General features: G+C 33.2%; 1 pseudogene; it reads right to left on the bottom strand.

The window, feature by feature from the left end:
- Positions 1 to 385: 385 nt before the first annotated feature.
- LOC142537570 (uncharacterized) overlaps positions 386 to 10,332 on the bottom strand; it is a 32,976-nt pseudogene continuing 23,029 nt past the window's right edge.

Raw genomic sequence — 10,332 nt, 5'->3', positions numbered from 1 at the left:
ACATGGAGTTTCATTGTGAACATTCGGCCAACACTTGGCTTGACGGACACCTACTCTAACACAACTAACACCTTCAGTTCCTCCATCCTCTACAACAGATCTTCAGCTCTACACTGATGCTGAGTTATCATTGGCGAACATCGACAAAGTCATACAATCAGTCGCCACTGATACTCAGCTGAATATTTTATCTACAATAGCAACTGAAGAACCAAACGTGACTAAACAACCAGCTGCAGAGGCTATTTTGAACAAAAACTGAAGAACCAGTTCAGTCGGCTGCCATGACTGAACAAGAAGTTCTAGCTGGCACTGACGTGGCTCAGATGCACATGGAACATATTGAAGAAGTGAAAATTGAACAGCCAGCCACAGTTTCAGTTGTTCAACCAACTGAAGAACCAGCTACAGTCTCAGCTGATAAGAAAACTGACGAGCCTTCCAACTTAACTGATCCTCCGACTTTTTCTTTCCGCTAGAACAGTAGCATGAAGCAATACTAGAAGAAGTTTCAGAAATGGTCACTGTTGTGACTAAATCAAATGATAGAGCCTTGGTAATTTTTCATCAAGAAGACAAGGAGTAGGAACCTGAATCCTCTGCAGGTTTGTCTTCTATTATATCAACGGACACTGAATCCATGATCGAAGAAATTCAGCCCAACATTCACGATGTGATCTCCTCCATCTCTGAGTTCAAATCAACTCAGCTGCTGCATATTTAAAGATTGATTCTATAAAAGAAAAGACTCTCAAGAGTTTACAACGTCACGAAGGATATTACTTCATTATTTTTTCCAAATAGATCAGTTCAAGAAGGACCGAGTGATGATTCAAGCTTATTTCGAAGCTCAATAAGTATTCACAAACCGCTTGGATTTTCTTCCGAATGTTGTCACAAAGAGAATGGATTTGTTGCAAGAAGATATAGTGCACGCATTATCAAATGTCACTTCGGAAGTCTGTTTTTTATCCAGCAGAGTTGACAAGTTTGACAAAAAAGGGGAAGAAGATCATCAGACGCAATCCAAAAAGAGACCCAGTCAAATGAATGATCAAGGACCAGCTGATAAAAGAGCAAAGATATAAAGAGATCCTCATTAGTTAGAAGACATTCTTCTTATTCTTATTCAGTTAAAGAGTTTGGATGATTTTTAATCAGAAGATTCTTTTATTCTTTCATTCTCTGTACGAATCTGTACATTGAAAGATGTGTCAATAAAAGATTATTTTATCTACAAAGTATTCAGCTTTATCAGTTCACATTTTCTAACTTTTGTCAAACACCTAAAAGGATGAAATTTTTGGAAATTTAATTTCGGAGTTTGACAAACTAAGCGTTAAAGATTGAACAACAAATCATGAAAACTAAAGGCAACTGAACTGAAAGTTTCTGATAGTTGCCCGAACTGAAGATTAATAAGTATCAAGACAATGGAACTGATATTAGCTAACTAAAAGCTGTGCAGATAACTGAACGATCATTTTAGAGCTGATCAGTTAGTCAACCATCAGCTTATCCTATCGGCTCATCAGTTTTACACGTCTTCAGTAAAAAAGACGTAACCCAACAACCAACAGATTGTACAAAGAGCAACAAGAACACCGCATTTCAGAAATGCTACAGTGTACGAATGTCAGAGGAATGTTGACATGGCTAACAACGGATATAAATATTCAAAATGCATTCATTGTAACTGTTGGAAGCAAAGTCTATAAATAGGCGAGAAGAGCAGCTGAGAAAAATTATACAACGTATTCAATCAACCAAGCTGTTACTCTGCTGAAATCCTCACAAAGCTATCTTTTCATTGTTGCGACTTTGATTGTTGCACTCCCAAGAGCAGATTGTCAACAAGTAGTATAATTCGGTGAGTCCGAATATCGTATCCACAGGGAAGCTAAGGTAATTACAAGTCCACTACAATGTCTTTTTGTTTTTGTTTTTGTTTTTTTTTTCTTTAATGGTTTGAATCTTTAATTGGTAATTTTTAATTGTTCAAATTTTAATTTAAGTAGTTGAGATTAAAGGATCAACTCTTTGTATTTTAATAAAGTTAACATTAATGAACATTATTGAAATCCACTTAATAAAATGGTTCCAATATATATTAAATAATCATATTTTTATTATGTTATATATTATTATCTTATAAGTACATAATATATACCAAAACTTGTAAATGTTGTCAAGTATTTATTGTGCTATATATATATTACTAAATAATAAATCAAGGCATCCACTTTAAATGGTTGGTAAAACCAAACAAACATTTAAATGGTACCAATAAATTAATATTATGATATAATCATATAATAAATCAAGGCATCCACTTTAAATGGTTGGTAATACCAGACTAACATTTAAATGGTTCCAAAATTTTAGTGTAACATATAGCAACAATAAATCAAAACTCCCACTTATAAGTAGGGTATAATAATACTTAAAGAAATAAATATAACATAAACAATAAATAATGATTAAATAATATAAAACATAGATTCTTACCTTTTAATAACCTTATTATCATGCCAAGAGTTTCACCTTTTCATCTCAACTTTGGGAAGTTAGCTACTCATTATTCAAAGTGTAAAACTTTGAATATGAATTTAACATGCTAATTATATTTAAATGAATAAATAAAGGAAAAACAAAGAGAGAAATATTATGAACTCAAAGGTTTGTTCATAAAATGAGAGATATCTCAATACATTACAATGCACCCCTATTTATAGCCAAATTTGGGGAGACAACCACAAATAAAATATTATTTTTTACACATAAGTCTTCATTGGTGTTCCAAAAATTAATATTTTAATACACATCACTTTTGAAAATCTTCCCATCTGAATTTTTTTCTCCACATAAAATAAAACATGTAGATATCTGAGTTGTTTGAATTGTGATATTTTTTTTAACCATTTGACCAAGTAATTTGAGAGATATGGTCAAAATACTAGAGCATGGTAAAACTACCACTTCTTTGGTAACTTTAATTGTTGCTTAATTTGATCCCACATGTGAGAAGATTTTTATCTCATGCTTGCCACCAATATTGTAGATATTAACATCAACTTTCTACAGGTCCAAGAATCATCTTAATCCCATTTGCAACGCCAAGTTTATTCTTGTTTTATCGAACCTGTAAAAAATAGTAAAAACTTATAATTACACAACAACTTATATTTTATACAATTTATTATAAAACATATAATATTTAAACATTTAATAAAACAAAAACTATATATTTATATTATAAAACATTTAATTAATATACAATTTTTTATCTTTATCACACTCCCCAACCAGCTTATTGCTAGTCCCTAGCAATTTAAGCGTTAATAGCAACACAAAACATATTGATTAATTTAAATTGAAATATAATCAGAACTATCCAAGTGTTTAAATTAAATTTGAAAACTGTCAAAGTAATATCAAGATCATTATAATTATAATTTATGAAATAATATGAACTGATTAATTTAAAGCTTATTTTCAGGTAGTTAAATGTACATGGCCTTCAGAAATTCCTACTAAGAGTCTCAACTCCATATCCTCCCAGGTTAATAAGTGTTTCAATTTATGGGAATGATTTCTCTCATGGAGTTGGAATACAGATAAATGCTCAGGAAAATGGTTTACAGAATGCAGACAGACAAACGAGCCAAACTAATCAAAAGATAGGAAATCCATAGATTCAAAATCCAGTTGTTCTTATTATATATTTTTTTCCTGATTTTTTATTTTTTTTACATCATGGAATCAGACTAAGTTTATGCTTCTTGACCACATATTTATTTAATTTGTACAATGTATTTCTCTATTTCTTTCTTTTTTTATTTTTTATTTGTATTTTTATGAGAGATAAATGGGTCGCAGCATATAATTTAGAAATTACATTAATCTTCAACATCTTTTTTTTTCAGGAAATATCAATTTTTTTTTCAAAATAAGAACACAAGATCTAAACAATAGATAGCCTCTCTGATGATCAATAAAGGCTCGTCGCAAGCTGTTTTCTCAATCCTCTCCACTAACTCACAAAATATGTGTGAGTTTAAAAAAATTTAGGCACTCTTATCAGGTATATCTTGGGCCATATACTTACTTTAATAACTGATTTTATCACAATGGTTAATTATTCAAAAAGATTTCATAAATCATATTTTTATAATGATCAAAATATTAAAATTGACTTTTTTTTTCAAATAAAAATTTAAACATCCTTAGATAGATTATTACAATTTCTAATCTAAACATTTCAAACATGTAATGTATGATATTTTTGCAAAAATTACTAAGATACAAACAATGAACATGCTTTTATTTTAAAATAATTTTACATGTTTTTATTTAAAAATAAATTTTTTTAATTATTTTTTTAATTTTTAAGTTTGTTCTCCCCCCAATCAGAATATGACATTGTCCCTAATGTCAAAATAACTATTAATAAAGAGTACATAATGAAAGAGATATCACCTGGAATTTTATTGAAGATAACAAACTTCAACAAACGCAAACCAATCAACGATTTTTGAATCAATGATCCAACTTTCTTTTCTTACTGCTTGATTGCGAATAATTGATATTTGTTATCATTGGATCAGGCTTATGAACAAAAGCTTCCAAATCATCAATTAATTGGTCGGCAGTCGAAGCACAGATGAGCATCCGTCGTGAATTTTCTGAAATGAAATTAATTTTCCTCTGGTTTTACGTCCAGAAACGGCTTCAATGCTTTCTATGAGTCGAGAATATGCTTCCCATCCAATTTTCTTATAAATTGGCAAACATGGTCTTTTTTAGTCGGATTCCCAAGACTATGACGCTCATCTTGAAATTGTTTCCATAAACGGAGAAGTTCAATTTGCACATGTCCACTAGAATGCGTCTCAAGAGTCAATAAGATGTTATCTAAAGACTCCTTACTGAGCCCATTCTTAATGAAACTAATTTTATTTTCTCTGTTATCGGAAACACATCCCAAAGATCTGCATCGTTTGTCACAAGTCAGTCCATCTTGCACACTTACGACAAACTCCTAACCTTTTGGCCCTTCGTTTTTTCGCATAAGTGCTTTTTCCTAATCCAGACAAATACCGAATGAGCAATGATTGTGGAACATCTCCTCCTAATCGGACCTTAGCTTCAATTACAAGACGAATATCCTCTGGAATTCCTTTTTGCATTAACAATCTCAATCTTTCACACCTACCTGCATAAATTTTTCTTAGAACATTTTCAGAAACAGAAGGAAAATATTTACAAATTTTTGAGAGATTTTCATCCATTTTGAAAAGAAAAGAAATGATTTTTTTTTTATTTTTGTATCAGCAATTGTGGGAAACTAATTTAACCGACTATGAGAGTCACGGAGTACCGTTATCCACCATTTAACCGGGAAAATAAAAATATTAAAGAAACCTGAAATAAAAACAAACAAAATTAAATGCAACATAAAAATTTAAGGATCAGAAAGGGAAATAAACTCTTCCTAAAAGATTTTATTTCCAAAAATGGTTTAAGCCTTTGTCCATTCACTTTAAAAACATCACCATTTTTAGTATTTTCAATATCCACAGCTCCATAAGGATACACATGCTTTACAACATATGGGCCTGTCCGTCTTGATCGTAATTTTCCTGGGAATATGTGAAGTCGAGAATTATAAAGCAAAACATATTTACCAATCTCAAAAGATTTTCTAAGAATTGTTTTATCATGAAATGATTTGATTTTTGCTTTATAAATCCTTGAATTCTCATATGCATCATTTCTGAGTTCATCAAGTTCATTAAGTTGCAATTTGCGCAATGTGTTGCAATCTCCACGCTTGAATTAAAAGTTTTGATCGCCCAATAAGCTTTATGTTCCAATTCCACAGGCAAATGACAATGTTTTCCGTAAACCAACCTATAGGGAGACATATTCAATGATGTTTTATAAGCTGTTCGATATGCCCAAAGTGCATCATTAAGTCGCAGAGACCAATGTTTTCTATTTGAGTTAACAGTTTTTTCCAAAATTTTCTTTATCTCTCTATTAGCTAATTCAACTTTTCCATTTGTTTGAAAATGATAAGGAGTAGTTACTTTGTGAGTAATACCATATTTTTTCATTAATGAAGCAAATTGTTTATTAACAAAGTGAGTTCCCCCATCACTTATCATGGTTCGAGGAATTCTAAATCTACTAAAAATATTTTCTTTCAAAAATTTGATGACGATTTTATAATCATTTGTTCGACATGGAATTGCCTCTATCCAATTGGAAACATAATCAACTGCAACTAAAATATACAAGTATCCAAACGACGGTGAAAAAGGTCCCATAAAATCAATTCCCCAACAGTCAAATATTTCAATTTCAATGATAGGATTCAAAGGCATCATGTTTCTTTTTGAAATCGCACCCAATTTTTGACAATTTTCACAGATCTTTCAGATTTCGTGGGTGTCTTTAAACAAAGTGGACCAATAAAATCCACACTGCAAGATTTTTGCAGCCATTTTCTTTGAAGAAAAATGTCCTCCGCATGCTTCTGAATGACAATATTTAATGACACTACTTACCTCATTGTCGGGTATGCAACGTCGAAAAATTTGATCTGGACAATACTTGAACAGATACGGATCATTCCAATAAAAGTTTTTTACCTCATTCAAAAATTTTGTTTTATCTTGGGAACTCCATTGCGGTAGAATTTTTCCTGTCACAAGAAAATTTACTATGTTAGCAAACCAAGGTGTAGTAGTAACTAAAAATAGATGTTCATCAGGAAAATTATCGTTAATTGGTGTCATTTCACAAGATGATCCTGTTACTAGTCTCGATAAATGATCGCCTACGACATTCTCGGTTCCTTTTTTATATTTGATCACAATGTCAAATTCTTGGAGCAACAAAATCCATCGTATCAGTCGTGGCTTTGCATCCTGTTTGGTCAACAAATATCTAATATCAGAATGATCAGTAAACACAATAGTCGTTGATCCAATCAAATAAGAACGAAATTTATATAATGCAAATATTACAGCAAGTAGTTCTTTTTCAGTTGTGGAGTAATTCATTTGAGCATTGTTTAAAGTTCTACTTGCATAATATATCACGTAAGGCTTACCGTTTCTTCTTTGACCCAGTGCTGCACCTACTGCATAATCACTCGCATCGCACATGATTTCAAATGGTAAAGACCAATCAGGAGGTTGCATGATAGGAGCTGATGTTAAATGTCGAATGATTTTATCAAAAGCATTTTGACAGTCTTGAGTCCACTCAAATGCAGTGTCTTTTTTTATAAACCTCCTATAAAATCCAGCATGTCCCAAAAATGAGCGAAATTCTTTAATGGTTTTTGGAGGGGGTAAATTGGCAATGACATCAACTTTGGCTTTATCAACTTCAATTCCATGAGATGACACGACATGCCCAAAAACAATCCCAGAAGTAATCATGTAATGACATTTTTCCCAATTTAAAATAAGACCTTTTTCCTCGCATCTTTTTAAAACTTTTTTCAAAATTTTCAAGACATTTATCAAATGTATTCCCAAAAACAGTTAAATCATCAATGAAAATCTCCAAACAATTTTCAACCATGTCGCTAAAAATGCTTAGCATACATCTTTGAAATGTTGCTGGGGCATTGCATAATCCAAATGGCATCCTTCTAAATGCAAATGTTCCAAAAGAACATGTGAATGTAGTTTTATCTTGATCTTCGAGTGCAATGAGAATTTGGTAATAACCTGAATATCCATCAAGAAAACAGTAGTATGGATGACCTACTACTCTTTCTAAAATTTGATCCAAAAATGTTAATGGAAAATGATCTTTTCTAGTGGCGTCATTTAATTTTCTATAATCAATACACATCCGCCAACTAGATGGGATTCGACTTGTTAACAATTCACCTTTTTCATTTTTTATCACTGTGATGCCAGATTTTTTTGTAACTACTTGTGTTGGGCTTACCCACTTACTATCAGAAATAGGGTAGATAATCCTAACATCAATTAGTTTGAGAACTTCAGTTTTCACATCTTTCATGTGTGGTGTAAGGCTTGAGATTTATTAGTCTTCATTGATGTGATATTCGAAGATATGAGAATGCATGACATGTAATGAGAGGTACTAGATTTATTAGTCTTCATTGACGTGATATTCGAAGATATGAGTATGCATGACATGTAATGAGAGGCATTAAGTGAGATGAAATTATGAAATGTGGCAAGAAATGAAGACCGCACCCGCGGTTGATGGACAGAGAGTTGGGACATTTTTACAGTAGCCACACCGCACCCGCGGTACCAGAAAGAACGCACTCGCGGTGCAGCTACAGTAGGGTCACCGTACCCGCGGTAAAAATAGGACCGCACCCGCGGTCGACATTTATGAATTTTTTGAAAGGCATGCCGAAGCTTGAGCGCACCTGCGGTTGAAAGAGACCGCACCCGCGGTGTTGCATGCGAGAAATCCACCTTTGTTTCTTATGATGACACATGGCATATATATATATAGAATTGTGCTGAGTCTTCATTTTGAGCATTCCAGCAGACCAGCAACGAGAGAGAAAGAGATTTCCGAGCTTTCCTTTCAACTTTATCACTTGGTTGTGTAAGATTTATCCATCCAAAGTTTAATCCAAGTTGAGATTCTTGTTCCTCTTGACAAAGGCTTTAAAAGGATATTTTTGATATCTTTTCAACATGATCTAGATTCCATGTGTTGAAAGAATTATAATATGATGGTTATATTGTGTTCTTGACATATTGAGCATAGTATATTCGCAACCGGATCGATTATCGGATGGCGTATGCTATTGATATGAATTTCAGCATATATTGTATATAAGATTATACAGATTTCAGAAGTTATGTATGCTTTTGATGAAGATTATGAGTTGTGGATATGGATTATGTTGTTATTGAGTTACCGGTATCACAAGATTATGCCGTTGTACCGTCGAGGGGTATCGAGATTTATTATTGATGCATATATGTATTGAATGGAGTTGTATCTTGATAGATTACATCTATACATTGCCATTTCAGATTTGATTGACAGACTTGATATTCGACTTCGAGATCTCGATTGATTCCAACGACAAGAAGGTATAATTCATGTGAATTCGGGAGATATGACTCGAATAAGACTTTGTTGGAGTTTCCCAAAATCACATACTAGATTGTTGTTTATGTTTGATTACAATTATGCCTTGTTTATAGATTTATATTCAAGCATTGAGATAGGAGTCATTGGCAAACTTGCCAAACTAGACGTTCGGTGGTATCGACGCATAGGAGCAGACTTACTTCGATTGTAGACATTCGATACAGACAGGGCCGAAGTCTAGGAATAAGACGTACTGTTACCCCGATTGGGAGGGTAGGTGACAGACACTGGCGTCTTATTCACACCGGGATCCCTAGAGTTAGAGTTGAGTCGAGTCAAGATATGATTTAATTTGAATTGCATGCTTATATAGAATGGTTTCATAGATTATGGAGCCTATTATTATTGCTTTCATGCATGATTTATGATTATGTATCAGCATGCATACATGTTTTATACTGGGATTCCTTCTCACCGAAGTTCCGGCTGTTGTTGTGTCTGTATGTGTGCATGGCAACAGGTGGGACAGGATCTGGGTCTTGACGAGGATGAGAGATGATAGAGTTGGTGATTACGGGCGTAGAAGGAGATTACTAGTGATTCTTACTAGACTTGTACTACTTGTGATTTGTAGTTGGTATTGAACTCTAGTTTGTATGGATATACTAGAACAAAACATGTACTTATGTTTGTTGTAAATAAATAAAGAAAGATCTTATGCTTAGTTTATATACATTTGATTTAATGTTAAAAGCAAAAATTTGACCCACATTTTATAATAAAGATCCAATTAATCCCAAAAGAATTGAGTTAGAGCCCGGTTCCCAACAACAGGTGGTATCAGAGCAGTAGGTTCTGTAGACTGAGATAGAATAGAATGAGCGGGGTAGATCGAGTCTTCTTCCTTGCTTTTGATGTGCTAGCATGATTTATTGCTTTCCCTATTACATGTGGTATTGTTATCTGAGTTGATTGCAGCATGTATTTGTAAAGACTGAATCAGAACCGATTCTGGATCAGAGGTATATGATCAGAGGAGGGCTGAGACAGCTTGTATAGATTGTGTACTAATCAGTTGAATAATCAGATATGCCGCCTAGAAGAATACCACAACCAGCTGCAGGTCAAGTGACAGAACAGGGTAGTACGTCAGGTACTCAGATGGACGTTACTGCTACACCTATGGAGACGTTATTGAAGAGGTTTCAGTCATTCCAT

The sequence above is a fragment of the Primulina tabacum genome, chromosome 2, assembly GCF_025594145.1.
Source record: "Primulina tabacum isolate GXHZ01 chromosome 2, ASM2559414v2, whole genome shotgun sequence".
Classification (NCBI taxonomy): Eukaryota; Viridiplantae; Streptophyta; class Magnoliopsida; order Lamiales; family Gesneriaceae; genus Primulina; species Primulina tabacum.
Note: the sequence above shows the minus strand (reverse complement) of the source record. Positions and strands in the feature narration are given on the sequence as shown.